The sequence below is a fragment of the Vicugna pacos genome, chromosome 15 (assembly GCF_048564905.1).
Source record: "Vicugna pacos chromosome 15, VicPac4, whole genome shotgun sequence".
Taxonomy (NCBI): domain Eukaryota; kingdom Metazoa; phylum Chordata; class Mammalia; order Artiodactyla; family Camelidae; genus Vicugna; species Vicugna pacos.
The window spans coordinates 18470630-18486752 of record NC_133001.1 but is presented as its reverse complement, the minus strand read 5'-3'; the positions used below and the strand labels follow the sequence as shown (position 1 = coordinate 18486752).

Genomic DNA, 16123 nt, shown 5'->3' with positions numbered 1-16123 from the left:
GTCATTTGTTGATTTATTTCCCATGCTTTGTCTTTCTTCTTTACCTGAAAATTGAAGAATTGGCAGGGTTCTTGCCACAATGTGAAGAGCCATGGGATAATTCATGAGGCAACAATAAAGTTATATGTTAGTTTCTCTCACTTAAAAGAAGATGGGGAATTTGACTATTGATTTCAAATTTTCTCTGTCTGGGCAGGAGAGCTTGTATTTTATTAAATGCAGTCAATTTGTGGTGAAATATTCTTTTTATTTTTCAAGATAGATTGCTGATTTGCTTTAGAATGGTGGGAAAATAAGGCTGTACCTGCTGAGTGCTGAAGAGAAGCGTTAATTTGCTTTATTGATTTGGTCCATTTTTGTGAGATGTTTTCCATGTATTTTTCATTTGGCTACAAAATGTATCCATAAGTAGTCGTGGCTGCTGTACTGCTTCAGTGTCCTGGAGAACAGCTCCACAAGGAGACTTGGGAATTTGCAAAGGACTTTTTTGTTGTTGTGGCAGAAGCCTTTTGTTGGGAGAAGCGCTGTCCCTTAGGTGCGGATGGGCGTGACTGCAACCCCTATACTTTTCGGTGATCTTGGTTGGTTACGGTTTGAAGGTATGAATGAAACAGAAGTTTTGCCTTCCAAGCTAGGATCCTCTGTTCATTGTTAAGTAAGAAGCCAGGTCGATCACAGGTACTGACATCAATGCAGGGGAGATTAAGCTTTCAAAAAAGATCCTCCTGACCTTGACTTCTTTATTTTCTGTCAAAGGGTAAAAAAAGCTTCCTCTTTAAAAACAAAATGACTATACTGCTTCCGATTGAAACATTTTTTGTGTATTAAAAAGAGAGTCCCTTTAAAGACCATTCAGTCATGATAAGCAAGAATACCTAATCTGTAGCATTAAATGGAAAAGTTTGATGCATATCCTGTCTACAATATGTAAAATGTATGTGTATTTAGGAACTAAAAGATGTGGAATAAATCATATAGGTTATTCTGTAGAGTTGGGATAATAGGTGACGTTTTAACATTGACCCAGTTAATTTTATATTATTGTTTATGGGGAAATGAGGGAATTCCAATTTTTACTTTTGTAAAACAGTGACTGCTTTGGTTTATTAGGACCAACTATCTCATCATTTTCTGGCTTTCTGAGTTAAAATTTTTTTTCAAACTATTTTTCTGTTTTCATTTTTTATCTTTTTTGGGGGGGGTAATTTGATTGATTGATCAATTGATTGATTTTTAGAGGAGGTACTGGGGATTGACCAGGACCTTGTGCATGCTAAGCACGTACTCTACCACTTGAGCTATACCCTTCCTTCTGAGATAAAATTTTTTGACTGTTGGATTTTTTCCAAGTGATACCCAATTCCATGGGAGATGACCACTTCCAATTTCTTTACAGAGAAAGTCAGAGTGAGATTTTTAGATCGATACTGGAAAGGTGAAGCACAACTTTTGCTGAAATTTTAATTATATTTAAGTTACCAGCCTTCCAATTTTGACAGAATATTGGGGGTCCATTAGCACTTTTGATTTCTTGGCTAATCAGGTGGAGGAAATACACTTGATAAATTATACTAAAAGTAATATACTCAACTATGCTAAAATTAATATATTTAAGCTATATAATAAAATTTCATTAACTGAATGAAATAATTTTTTAAAAATTTTATGCTTACATGTCAGGATTAAAAAACAAATACATGTATCTGTATGCATAAGTATGTGTATATGTATAAACACCATGTTTAGTTTTTTAGGAGAAAACAGTTTTATTTTACAATTAGTTCTTATACATATGAGGTCAGTTAACTCTCTTCAGCTTTTAGTCATGCATAGGATAGCTAAAGATAGCAGATCCAACCTACTTCATTTCCTATGTGCGCCTAAAGGCACTGATGCTGGATTTTGGCAGAGAAAATAAATTCAAATATAAAAGAATGTAGGCATGTTGATTTCCAGACCAGAGGAAGAAGTTAAAGAAGTAACTTTGTTTTGGATAGAGGTGGGTGGGAAGGACGCTCTCTTTGAATTACTGTTGGGAGCTTAAATAATTTTCTAGGAGCCTTTCCAAATTTAATTATTTTTGTCCTCGGTGTTTCAAATTTCAAACAATTCCAGTTATCTAGCTTTCAATACAGGCATGTGGGTACCCCCATTTCCTGCAACTTACAACTGTGCTTGTCTGGGGGAAGGAAACGTCCAAGGTGGGATTGTTTGTGTGGTGGTTGTGGTTGCATTCACTGTGCACTTCTCCAGGCGGGGTTTCTGAGCGCAGCCCAGGAAACTTTCCTTATCGCTGGCTAAAAGGCAATGCTTAAAGGTAAGCTTTTGAGTGGCCAAGTAGGAAGCAGTGAAAGAAATATATAAAAGTAATCTTGGAACAAAAGCCTCGCCAATTTGTTGATTCTTGCCTGGTTAAAAAAAAAAAAGAAAAAGAAAAAGAAAGATTTGATAATCCTGGATTCCCAGAGCAATACATTTCCACTTCCATCACTGTATTTCATCCTGAACAGCAATTTGTCCATCTCCATTATGTTTCTTATTTATATTCACATATAGGTGGGTATTTCTTTACATTTCAGCTGTATCTTATTATATACTGAAGGCCTATAATATACATATCCAGTGTTGCTGCATTGTTGTTGGTTTGGGAGATCCCCTTGTTTAAAAAGAAATGTAACTGATATAGGATTTTTTTTCCCCATTTAATTTAATTTTTCCTCATGCAGCTTATCATGGGTGCTAGTCTCAGGTCATGCTGGCTTCTGGTTGTGGCTCCTTTCTGTTTCAAAATCAGAAGAAACAGGTTAAGAATGTTTGTGGAACATTTTGTTTTGCATGGTCTTGTAAGCATGTCCTTCAAATTAACTCATATTTAACTACTTAGACATTTATTACCCAGAGTTGTTGTTTTCTTCAGTAGGTAACTCAACCTCACTTCTAGGTTTTTCTTGTTCAGATTTTTTTCTAATGAGAATTCTTATTGTTAGGAGAATACTGAATCTCCTTCCCAAATATGCAGATGAAAAGGGAAAATGAAGAATTGACTGAACTTTTCACTCCCCTGCAGATGTCTTGCATTCTATTGCCATAGCCTGAGTGTGTGTGTGTGCGTGTGTGTAACCCTCCAGTCCCAAGTAGAAGTTGGTGAGGTCATTTCTGGAATGGTGGGTGGGTGGGCGTGTGTGGCTTTGGCTGCTCACCGAGATACCCAGATATCCTTCTGTGTTCAGGTGTGCTGGGATGGAATGTAGGCTATAAGGTGTGGATGGGACCTGCCGCAAGTTCCAATGACCAAGAAAGGGAACAGCCGCTCTTCAGGGACTAGGCTTGTGATCTCACAGTATCTCTGACCTTATTCCATGCCTCTTGGAAAAGGGACTCAGTTTGTGTCAAATTATTCTTTACAGCCCCTTGAAAGTACTCTGTTGTGTAGTATTCCTGGAGGTATTTCTATTTGTCTGCAGCAGTGACTGCCTTACAGGGGTGAGGAAAAGTGATCGCCACACATAGAAGCTAGTAAACCAAAGGTATTTGGGACTATAGTATTAATGTGGTATTAAAATTCATTTCTTATATGGTAAGCCATATCTAATTTCGGAAATTGATTTTATCAGCCAGAATCAGCAATAACTTTCTGTCTGTGGTTCACTATGACACAGACACATTTCTCTTTTAAATACATTTTCTCTTAATACTGGGAATATTATCTGATGTTTGTATGTGAGTGCCATACTCCAAATCCCATCTGTGGATCTACCTTTCGAATATTCCAGTGTCTTCCTTCTTTCCCATTTTTTACTGTTCAGGCCCCTCCACAGAGCGTTATTGTCCCAGCAGACCTTTTATCCAAGGACTGTTGATCACAGCCCAAGAGCTGTCATCCTATTTGCATTCTGTGGATGCATCATTATTCACAACATTTGATGTCCATAAAAACACATTAAAACTATTTCCTTGAGCAAAAATAATCAGCTCTCTGCTGTACATATCATTTGTATACTCAAATTGTAAAATGTAAATTGATATATAAGAAAATGGCCCATTAACTTTTTCATTAATGACAATAATGCATTTTGTACACCAGCAGCAGGAAGATCTTGCCTTTACTTTAGCAACCTGAAGGGTAAATGGGCCCTCCCTCTTTTTCTTTTCTTAATTTCGTAAGAATGATGGGTGTCAGCAACACAGATTCTTTTATGTATTTTTATCTGTCTTAAAATATGTAATTTTTGGTTTATTATAAAATTGAAGCTACCCGAACATACAGGGTAAGTACCTTTTTTCAAAAGAAAAAGAACTCTTTGCTATTTACAAATGCCCAAGAATACAAGTTTTCACCATGGGCAACATGTAATTGTTTTAAAATGCTTATTATATTTCCAGTGCTTAGTTATTTGCTTCCATATTGCATTTATAATAATGCCAAAATGTTAAATTTTTTTTTAAAAAGGCATCTTTTGTGGCCAGAACTTTCATGGAATGCAAATGTACAATCAATTTGAAAATACTGAATAGGACTTTTTGTTATGAGGTGTGGACATTTTTATTAAATTTCACTAGGGTTTACTTTGATTACTTTTTGTTAGAATTTAGTGCATGCTTTTTATACAAGTAGGTATTGAATTAATCATCTGTCTTTTTCCAGGTATTAATAATAGTCATATTCTTCCAAGGTACAGGATTTAACTCCTATAGTGCCTGTGTGACCAGTTGTCAAGCTGCAGCATTTGATTAAAACATAGATTAATAATTTGTCTATCACGGATACATCATGCACTAACAGATAAAGAGCATCTGATATTAACTGAGAAATAAAATCTGCCTTCAGTAAATTGTGTAGAAAAATTACACAGTACATTTAAATTACCATTTGCTTAGCAACATGCCCTTGTAGCCATTCCAGTGGGGCTATAAAATGATCGATTTACTTTAATTTTCTACTGAATCCTGAAAAAAAAAATGGCTATCAGTAACCTATCCCTTCATCATAGCATGCTGATTCAGTCTGTGTATTAAATTTACTGGCAAGGAGCAAGACGTTAACAAAAAGTAACAGATAATGTGAACATTTCATGCATAATCTGTAATATGAGATATGTATTAATAGGGAAATTATGATGCATTCAATTATTCTGAAATGCCTTCCAGAGATGTTTTGATTTGGCTGCGCTCTGATAGTAGCAGCACAGCGGGGAGCATCTCAAGTGATGAATAACCTAATCTCCTAATCTCAAAATGGGCACTGTTCACAGCTAGCCTGGGAGAGGCTGGTGGAAGAAACCTCACTTCCCAGCCATGGCCACTAAGAAGAAGACAACAAAAACCACAACCCAAACAACAACAACAGAATAACCAGCAGCCCAGCTGGCCACCCCGCTACCGGGCCTTTTAAAAATAAAGAAGCGAAATAAACGTTTCTAATGAACGCTGTTTCGTCCCCAGTGATGGCACGGGGCTAGATTCTAATCTGAGAGGCACCTCTACTCTTCTCAGCAAAACTTACAAGACAAAAGGCTGTAAAAATTATCGCACTCGCATTAGGGCTGTTAGGACTCTGGTATTTATGAGACATTATGTATGCACAAGAATCCTTACTAATTTGCCGCGTTTCATGCACACCTGGAATGATCTGCCCCACGTACACATTTTTTTTTCCCTTTTCCTTAATTTCCGAAGAAAGCCTACTGCAACAGGAAACTGTTCATTTTGTATCCTGAGCCCCATGTTCTATAAAGCTGCCTGGGTGTAATTAAGCATCTACATTTACTTCTTTGCGTGGGGAACAATGGTCTGGCTCCTTGGAGAGGTTGGGCAGGATTTATTTTATTGTGCACAGAGTCGGAGCCATGGAGGAGGCTGTCAGGACAGTAACTGGTCATTCCTTTGCCATTTATGTGGCCCTTTCTATGTAAAGCCAGGGCTGTATTTCCCTCCCTACCCTTCTGATTTACTTCCCTTTTTTCATGGGATCGTTGCTACAAAACTATTAGTTAATACCCTGCTGTAAGGAAAATAAGTCCTGAGGAAAATATGCTATGCATGTATGCCTTCCCCACCCCCAAATTACTTGATTGCAGCAGGCTCACTTTTTGATTAATGCAATTTTGCATAAGGTAATATTACACGAGTGTATTACTTTTCAGTAATTATTCAATGGAGTTAATATGGCAGACTTCTTGAAGAAAAATTAGAACCGTGGCGTCTCATTTCTCTAAATCCCCAGCACTGTTCAGTAGGGTAACAATAATAATTATGTATAAATAAATAAATTTCTTTTATCAATGTTCACTTGGGCTGGAAATAACGGGCAGCCTCATCCCCAATCAGAACACTCACGGTTGTACTTTTTAATTAGCAGTGTTCCGAGGGGCAGAAATGATTTTACGTGCAGTTTCCTTCTGCTGCAGTTAGGGAGAGTGACACAGTGATTTGCTATAACAAGGATCTTTGCAGTTTAATCATCGTGTGAAATTATGTGTGCTGTTTTGTTTTCGCTTTCCCCTGCACCTTTGGATTTGAGCCACTCCAAAAAAGGGAGGACTGGCAAAGCTCGCGGTGGTCTCCTTTCCTAGAGCAATTTTATCTCCTCTAGGTCTGATTTCACGTGAGCATCATTTTAAACTCCGGCAAGATGTGGTTCTATTTAACTAGCCCTTGCTTACAGAGGTCCCATGCCTACTATTATATTTCCTTACCATGATACGTACTTTGCGGCGCATTTTTCTCACTAATCATGGTTTAGCAAACAAGGAAGGAGAGGGCCCGTTTTATGAAACTTTCTGATGAGTGATGTTCAGTTTATTTCAGTCTTTAGTCTACTAGAATGTACAATTGCTCTGAAGATAAATAAAAGATTCAGCCGGGTGCCACTGGAGAGCAGAGCAGCATGTCTTTGGCATTGCTTGAGACTTATCTGATTTGGATTTGTATACCTCATGGGGAATGGCAAAATATTGGAACAGACGGCTTGATATTTCCGAAGAATATAGTGGGCTTTATTAGCACCAGTTTCGCTCCCTGACTGACGGCTTTCTCAAATTTTTTATCTTATTAATCCGTGCTACTGTATGTAAATGTTATTCCTCTCTGCATAAGGGAGGCAACCAGCGATTTGTAATAAATGCTTATGAGTGCCTGAGGCTGCACTTAAACTTTAAAACATCTATTATTAAGTTGCAAAAAAACACTGTAATGGCCAATAGTGACCTCATAGGAATTTTAAACTGTGGTCTGCTCTTCTGCATTAAAAACAAAAAAATTTGCCTCAAGTTAGAATTATGAGCGTTGCTATTTTAACAGCTGCATTTTGATTATTAAAGTGTGTTTTACAACTGAATTACAATGCTTTTATGGACTCTAGGTATAAGATTTAAAAAGGTCATTAAACATAGTCGGGTTTTGTCACAGTAGGTGTCATTGTATACAATGGACACTGCGCAATCTAGTTTATGTCCCTGCACTTAGGATTTAAAATGGCATGAAGGAGCATGTTAGTTTGCTTAGCCATGTAGATGACTATAGATCTCTCAAGGATTTTTGACAGTTTGCAGTCTGAGATGACCACTTTCATTATTATTTTATTAATTTGACAAGAAGCCCTACAGATTTTCTGTGTATCACGGATCCATTTGTCCCAGAAATAATTAAAAATGCCAGCCTGGAGCAACAGACAACAGATACACTTCTGGCAAATCAATGTTCAAAAATGCACTGCTTGTCTTGTAGCCAACTCTTGAGCCGTGAAACATTTCCACATTTTCTCGATCTGATCGTACAGGGGCTCACTGGCAATAGGTATTGACCCTTGCTGTAGGTTTTCCAAATGCGGGACCTTTAAATTGATTTATCCATTATGTCACATGCTGGATACTATATGTAATGTTTACATCTCTTGCTACACAAATCCAGGGTAAAGTTGCTTTTTCCAGGGCTGCCTTTGCCATACACAGCTCAGCAAGGCGGTAAACGTAAACTTGAATTCGCCTCGCCTGTGCCCGGCCTGTTAACCACTTACATGTAAATCTTTAATTTTCTTTTCCTTAATTTGGCACGGTGTTCTGCATGTGACTAGCTGGAGCCCGTGCCATCCGTGGAGCTGATTTCTGGGTGCCTGATTGTTGTTGAGGACACAGGGATGGAGGTGTGATAAGGAGTATAGAATCCTCAAAATATTTGACAAAATGTCACAAAGGATTGGATTTGCATGTAGTACCGTGAGTAGGACATAATGATTATTGTGCAGTGCGTTGCTGGCACTGCGTATCCCAGCTCGTGCAGATAACATGTCTGCGGTACAGCTTTGAATATTGTATATGTACTTTGAACATATCTACGACTAGCGAAGCTGTCATTCTGTTGAAAAATGTAGCTGCACGGATGACAATACTGGTTTAATTTTTTTTTTAAGAGGACATCTTCTAAATAATTATTATCATGCTAATAACATTTGTATTCTTTTGTGTATAATTAAGATCTGCCTGTCTAAGCATGAAATAGGGTTGAAATCGTGAATAAGTATGCTATCCTTCCTTAACCTATTTAGTAAATCAGTTTTAATTTGGCTTTCTTTAGGTTAAATCATAACAATAGCGTGCTGTATACAAAAATCCACAGTTCCTGGCTGTAAACAATCTTGGAAATATTTAATAATTAGCAAAGCTTCTCACAAAATTGAAGAAGCCCTTCTTATGAATGGTAAGTGCTGAATCAAAAATAATGATTCAACAATTATACAAACCGTATATTTTTAAAAGTTAACATTAACTCTTTACATCTCAGAGTGATAGATACCCAAGCAATTTTATATTTTGACCTCTTTGGCTTTGGCTTGTGATTTTTTTTCTCATGTAATGAAAAAATTAATTGAAGATTCATATTCTACCTATTTCTGAGAGAACTCAAGGTGGCAAACAGGATAAAACACAATGAAAAATAGCCACTTAGGGATAAAACATAATAGGTTATGTAATTTAATGATCACAAACTGTTTTGGAATACATCGTGCTTTTTTGTTCTCTTAAAATAGGAATATCTGTTGTTGTTTGGTTATTTTTTTTCCTTCTTCTGTAATTTCATGGCTAATACCTAGACAGGCAATTATGCTAAAAGAAATTATCTTTGTCATTTTGCAAGGGTTATTCTTTATTTTCAAGGTACTTATGGCTTCTGTAACCCAGCAGAGTCCCTCTTCCCCATCCCGACTGTAACCATTTGCATGCTGTGATTTATAAGGTTATTGGAAAACACCTCCATTTATCAATTATGAGAGAGCACAGACTGCTCGCCAGCGGTTCAGGCAGCATCCCTGGAAAGTGAAACGTCAAAAGGGGCAGGAGGGGAAGAAGACGGAAAAGCAAAGAAAATGGCAACAGGAGGAAAGTGGGAGTGCAAAGGACAGGTGGTCAGTGATGCTTCTGCTTTTGTTTTCCTGCTGTGGACAGGCTGCCCTGCTTCCCGCAGCTTCCTGGTCTTGTGCACACAGGCCCCTGACATTTGATTTCTCCATCCATAGTTTTGGTCCTTACACTGTTTTTCTATGAATCTGTATTTTTCAGTTGTCAGCAAATATGTTCTGAGCGTCTGTGCTCTGTGTACGCAGTGCCTGAGGGCCTAGTGTGTGCAAAGCCCCATGAGGAATATGACAGAAGTGATTGTGGGACTTATCGTGGCCCACTCACACAGGCCTGACAGGATTATACCAAAGTACCAATTTATTAGAGAGAAATAAAAAAGGCACTATGAAATGAATGCTGACTAAATGAAATCATACCTCTAAAAGGGTTTGCATCATAGTGTCTGACACGTCATAACTGCATCATAAATGGTAGCCAATAATAATAATAATATCTTGATGGTGAGGATCATGATAACATCGATGCCAATAAGGATTTAGCACTTGTCACAGGAAAAGAGATTAGAATAGAGCAAGTGTTTCCACCAGTTCCAACACCCTTGGCATCTGAATGAGCTTTCCACGGCCTGCTTTGATGTGACCTCCTCTAACCCTGGCTGCCTGCCCCTCAGCCCCGCTCCCCCACCTCCCCTGTGCCTTCCCCCACCGCCCCCCAGCTAGCATTTGCTACATTCTAACCTACCTAACTGGCTGTTTGCTATTTCTGTATCTCTCTTCCCACTTGAATGCAAGCTCCACGAGGACAGGGGTCTTTTGTTTGTGGCTGAATCCCAAGCACGCTCAGTGTGTTTGGCACAGGGTAGGCTCTTAACAATTATTTCTTGAATGTCTGATGAATGGCACTCTAACTAGCCTGCCTGCTGCTCTTCTGATCTCCTGAATTAACCACTCCCAACTTGTACATCCTTCCAAAAGCACACTTTGTGGCCCCTGGGGCCATGCTTTCCGTAGTGAGTCCACTGTGCTGGGCAAGGAGAAGAGAGGAGGATTTCCAGGGCTGGCTCTGTAACCCGTGACGACTGTCCTCCTACAGAGCACCTCTGGGACTGGCTGGAAAATCCAGTTGTTGCCTACTGATCTGTTTGCCCATTGAAGCCAGTTTCTCCAGATAAGCTTTTTCCTGAGATGATTCCCTGAACAATTCCCTCAAGCAAACAGTAGTTAAGTGAAGAGGCTCTGGACTCTTTAATCCTTCTTCCCCATCTCCTAACCCATGGCACATTCTTAGCCTCCCTAGGCTCTGCTTTTCCTGTTTATGGAACTGAGCTGCCGGCCTCCTAGGTATTTCTGAGGAATTAAGTAACATGCTATATGAACTTTGCACAATGCTAGACAAGCCAGAGCTCGATAAATGGTAGCCAATGAAATACTACCATGACCAGTTATTATTACTTTATGATGATTGTTGTTGTCATTGTTTATTTTGGCAGCAATCCATTATGTCCCATTAAATATTACCTAGTATATTTTAATCTGTGTTTCACACAGCTCTCTTTATTATCTACTCATTCCTCCTTTAAGTCAATGTTTTCTCCTATTTTTTTCAGGGATTTAAATTATTAGAGAAATTTATTTCAGCTTAGGAGAATATACTGAGATTCAAAATTATACTTACTTTAGAATTAAGAAAGTATTAGTTTTTCCCCCAAGTCACGATTATTAATAGAAGGAGGAGTGAAGTTTTGGGATTTGAATGAAAGTCAAGGGAGGGAGGAAGATGGAGAAGTAGTTCGAAACCATTCACCACCGTGATTTTTCTCCTGCTACCTGTATTTTCTTCGAAGTAATTATTATTTGTCAAATAATGAATTAAATAGAAGAGGTTATCTATACTTAATCTATGAATATAGAGGATAAATAACTCTAAACTGGGAATTATTTTTTAAGGAAAAAACTCTAAACAGAAAAAGATAATTAATTTTGAAAAATTTGTAGGAAAAATTTGCTCTAAACATAATATAAATTGCAATAATTAAAATGAAAAAAAATTTAGAACTCTGCCTCACACAATATGTGAACATACATTTATGATCAGTTGAAAACTTAAATGTAAAAAATAAATCCAAAAGAAACATCTAGATGTAAGATATGTTACCAGTTTATCATTTTGGTATAGAGAAAGCCATTTTAGAATAAAAGCACAGAAAAGAGAAATAAAAAAATAAATAGGACCGATGACATGAAATTTAAATTTTATTTATGCAAAAAACTGAAAGGCAAAAAGTAAGTATGTGAAAAATTTATAAAAGATAGTGTTACTTTTAATATTAAAAAGAAATTCATCAAAATCAGTTAGAGAAGAATTTGCTAGAAACATGTCTGTAAACTCAACATTCTTCCTTTGTCTTCTTGGGAAACTTAAAAAAGCAACATGGAGAAAGGAAAGCAAAAACCTAGCTGGTATTCTTAGGTGAACTGGAATACAGACTCTAGAATGTTTGCAAGGGCTGCCAATAGGAAATGTGTCCACACAGAAACTGTCTGGGTGTATATGGAGGAGAGAGAACCAAAAGGACCAGGTGCCATAGTTGTCCGGTATACTGCCTGCGGTCAGGGACACATCCGGAGGGACAGTAGCTGGATTCCTTGTCGGCAAAGAGGGTTCAAAGGAGGGGTTGGAGAGCTTGAATGGGGGAGGTGACAGAGTCTTCCTTCCCCCAAAGCTGAAGATGCTTGAGGCTGCCAAGGGGCATGGATTTTGCACACAAGCCACGCTGGCAGGGAGTTGCCTGGCTTTATCTGAGAAGAGAATCTGTGAAAAACTAGCCAGCCTGGGGCATATCAAATTTCTTCACACTTATAGCCACTTCTTACAAACAGCTCTTCCAGAAGCCCCCAACTCATATAAGCACAGATACAAGTTTAAAAACACAAAACAGATACAGCATCTATAAAAAATAAAATTTAAAAAGGAGGAAAAAAGCATCATCCTTTGTTGACAAAAAATACTCACTAGAATGATTTTGCTGAGACAGATGAATATTGTGAATAAAGATGATACCATTCATTAAAAAAAAAAAATCACCTCTTTAGAGAAAAACCGCCATGCAGAAATGCAAGAATTCAGGAAAGGAATGGTGAGGCAGAAGAAAGAATGAAAAGTAATCCTGAAGAGCTCAGGAAAGAAGTGAAAGAAAAAATAATGAAATACAGGCAAGAAGGTGGACGGGGAAGTGTTACAAGGCCCAGAGACACTGGGGAAGCCAAGATTAGGACACGGAGGGTAGAAATAAGACAAGTGAATGAAGTAGATACAGAGAAGAGACAACAAGGATCAGAAAGGAGATGGTAGAAAGAGAAGACATGAAAAGGAGACCCACCTTATGGTTATTTGGTTCTGTATGAAAGAAAACACTTTACTAATGAAATGAAACAACTCTTTAGAGATACAATTTGAGAAAATGTTCCTGAAAGAAAAAGATGAATTTATCTATTGAATGAGTACCAGTGCCAGGAAAATTGTCCCATTTCAGTCAATACCAAGAACATTCTAGCAAAATTATAGGGCTTGAGCAGCCAGGCAAAAAGATTGTCATTTTTAAGGGATTAAAAATCAAACTGGCCTCCAATTTTTCCACAGCAATCATCATTCTCCCAATGTTAATACAATTAAATCTACAAGATACTTAAAGAAAGAAAATATGGGTGAGGTGTTTTATAGCTAGTTACACTCTCCTCCTAGTATATAGACAATACACCAACTATTTTGAACATATAAGAAGTCTAGGTATATTCTTACAATGAACTTTTCTATAGGAAATTACTAGAAAATGAACTTTAAGAAATAAGAGGTAACTTGGAGAAGCACAGCCAAAGCACTGGCAGTGGACTTCCATCTATTTAACAGAACTAAGATTAAGACTAACATGGAAAGTAGAGTGAGAGACAGAAGGTAAATTTTATAGGTTAGTGATTCTCAAACTTTAAGGCACAGAAAAATCACCTAGGAATCTGATTAAAACGCACATTCTGAAAAATTAGGTCTGGGTGAGGGCTGGGATTCTATCTTTCTAGTTACCCCCAGCTGATGTTGATGCTGCTGGTCCCTGGACCATACTTTGAGTATCAAGTATGTCACTGTAAAAATAATACAACCAATGCAATTAAGAGGGGAAAGCAGACGGAAAATAAACTGTGTGATTATATGTTCATCTATAATAGCTGTGAATTAATGAATATTATCTACCACTGATAAGTCGGCTTGTAGAGATACCCTCAACCACTTAGTAGTACAAAGGTAAATATTAAGAAATGTAATGTCATTGACCAAAATCAAGTTGTTGGAGAACAGGATGGGATGCCAAGGAAGAGAAAACATGATGCTATTTCATTGCTTATAGTAGGAAACTATTTGATACAACCCCCTAAATTAGAGGGCCAAAGATATTATACCAAGATATAGCTATAAAGGTAATCATTAAAACAAATTTAAAATCGTATTCTTAACTAGTAAAAGAACTATGAACATGTAAAGGAAAATAGACCACATAGTGAAAGACTTAAAAACAGTAACTACAAACGAACATAAAATAATATGACCGAATGAAGACCAAATATATTTATTATAGCAGTAATGCAAGTCATCTAAAAGTCAACTATTAAAAGACTAATGATTTCCAGTTGGATCACAGAACAAACCCATTCGTTCTGTGTATCAGGGTTTCTCAACCTCATCATTATTGACATTTCAACATGAGTATCGAAAATTCTTTGAGTGGGTGTGTGGATGGCAGGTGTCCCGTGCACTGTAGGATATTTAACAACATCCCTGGGTTATTCCCACTAGATACCTGTAGCGCCTCACCTCCTGCCCAGTTATGACAAGCAAAAATGTCCCCAGACATTGACAAATAACCCCTTGGAGGGCAAAATCATCCCTGATTGAGAACTACTATTGTATATAGCCCATCATCATGCTTTCTGGGAAAACATTAGAAGCATTCCTACTTATGTTAGAAATAGGCAAAGGATGCATATATCCATATGATTCAGAAAAGTTGAAAGGATAGGCAAAGACATGCCATGTAAATGTAAACAGAAAAGATAGATGATAACATGACATTAATATCAAACAAAAATATTCAGGCCAAAGACATTACATAGATAAGGTACAGAAAGCCTCTTTTTAATGCTGAAGGATGAAATCTGCAATGAAGATATAATAATTTTCTATACACCAATACCATGGATAGTATCAACATAAAAAAATAAAGGGCTTGCAAAGGGAAATGGAAACACTAATACTTCACCTCTTACAGTCTATAATTAGATGAAATGCAAAAAGTAGATATGCAGAAGACTGAAATAATAATGTAGATTTGTGTGTTGTATATTAAGTTCTATTCCACGAAAGTAGAGCGAAAATGTGATTTTCCAATAACCGTGAACCCCTATCCTGATCATGTTCTTTGCAGCCAAAGAAACCACAATTGTCTCCAGATGTATAAATAGCAAATCAAACATTTTCTGATCACAAAGCAGCAAAACTAAAATTGTGAACAAAATCAAAAAAATAAATAAAATTCCCTACCTCCAAGGGGAAAATGTCTCAATTCTGGGATCAAAGTGGAAATGTAAACAAATTTCAGAATATAAAAAAAATGGTAACTACACTACAGTACCTATGACAACTGAGAGGCTGTATCTAAAGCAATGCTCAAAGAAAATTCGTAGCCTTAAGTTCTTGTGTAAGTAAATAAAGAAGACTACAAAAATTAATTATCTGATGTAAGAAGGGGCAACATTAATAAATGTAAGAAGTACTGTAGAAATAAATGAGTTAAAAAATTGAGAACAAGGAACAAAAATTATATGCTTAAACTGTTAGTTAAATTATTAAAGATAAAAGCCTAACATGCAATTCACAAAATAGGGAAAGTAGAATAACTACAAAATTGAGGAAAATAAAATATCAGAGAGTATATGACTACTTAACATTTTGCAAATAAATTTTAAAATTCAGGTGCAATAACTTACTTAAATTGACTCTAAAAGAAGTGTGAAGTATAAACATATTTTTCCATAGAAGAAATAGAGAACATTTTTGGTTATCCACCTCTGCCTCTCCACCCCTACCCCCAAATAATCCCCAACCAACCAAGCTTTGATGGTTTCTTATGGGAGAATTACACCAAATTTCTAAAAAACAGATAGTTCCAATGCTGTTTAAATTATTCAGATAATAGGTAAAAGGAAAAATTCCAAAATATTTTAAGAAGTGAGCATCACAATAATTTTACAATAGCAACAATAACAATGTTTGACTTTATACAAAGAAGGAAATGATGTACCAGTTTTTTCAGACCTGGTTTCATTAGCTTCCCTAGATACCCAGGCTACCCCTTCATAAAATCTGATGTAATTGGTTGGTGCATGGTGAGAGTGGGTCAGTATTGGTTTGTTGGTGCTTTTAAAGCTATCTATTGTAAAACATAGTCGAATTGAATAATCACTGTTCTAGATCAATGTCTCTCTAGAATATCAATACAAAAATTCCAAATAAATATTAGCATTTGGAATACAGCAACATATTAAAAGAATTGTACCGTATGATCAGAACAGTTCAATATTAGGATATATAATAATATAATATTAAGAAAAGAAAAATTATATAACCATTTTCACAGACATTAAAAGTCATATTCATTCACTCTAAATTTTTTTCTTTTTTTTAACATTTTTTATTGATTTATAATCATTTTACAATGTTGT

At 36.8% G+C, this 16123-nt stretch overlaps 1 long non-coding RNA gene across 2 annotated transcripts in view; it reads left to right on the top strand.

The window, feature by feature from the left end:
* The window catches only part of LOC140685866 (uncharacterized), a 266721-nt gene that overhangs the window by 182093 nt on the left and 68505 nt on the right, over positions 1 to 16123 (top strand). Inside the window, exon 3 of one of the 2 annotated variants that reach the window (XR_012059301.1) lies at positions 8572 to 8638. The exons of the other annotated variant lie outside the window; for it this stretch is intronic. This is a non-coding gene — a long non-coding RNA (uncharacterized lncRNA). Of the gene's footprint in view, positions 1 to 8571; positions 8639 to 16123 lie in introns of those variants that run through there. 2 annotated transcript variants of the gene reach the window in all.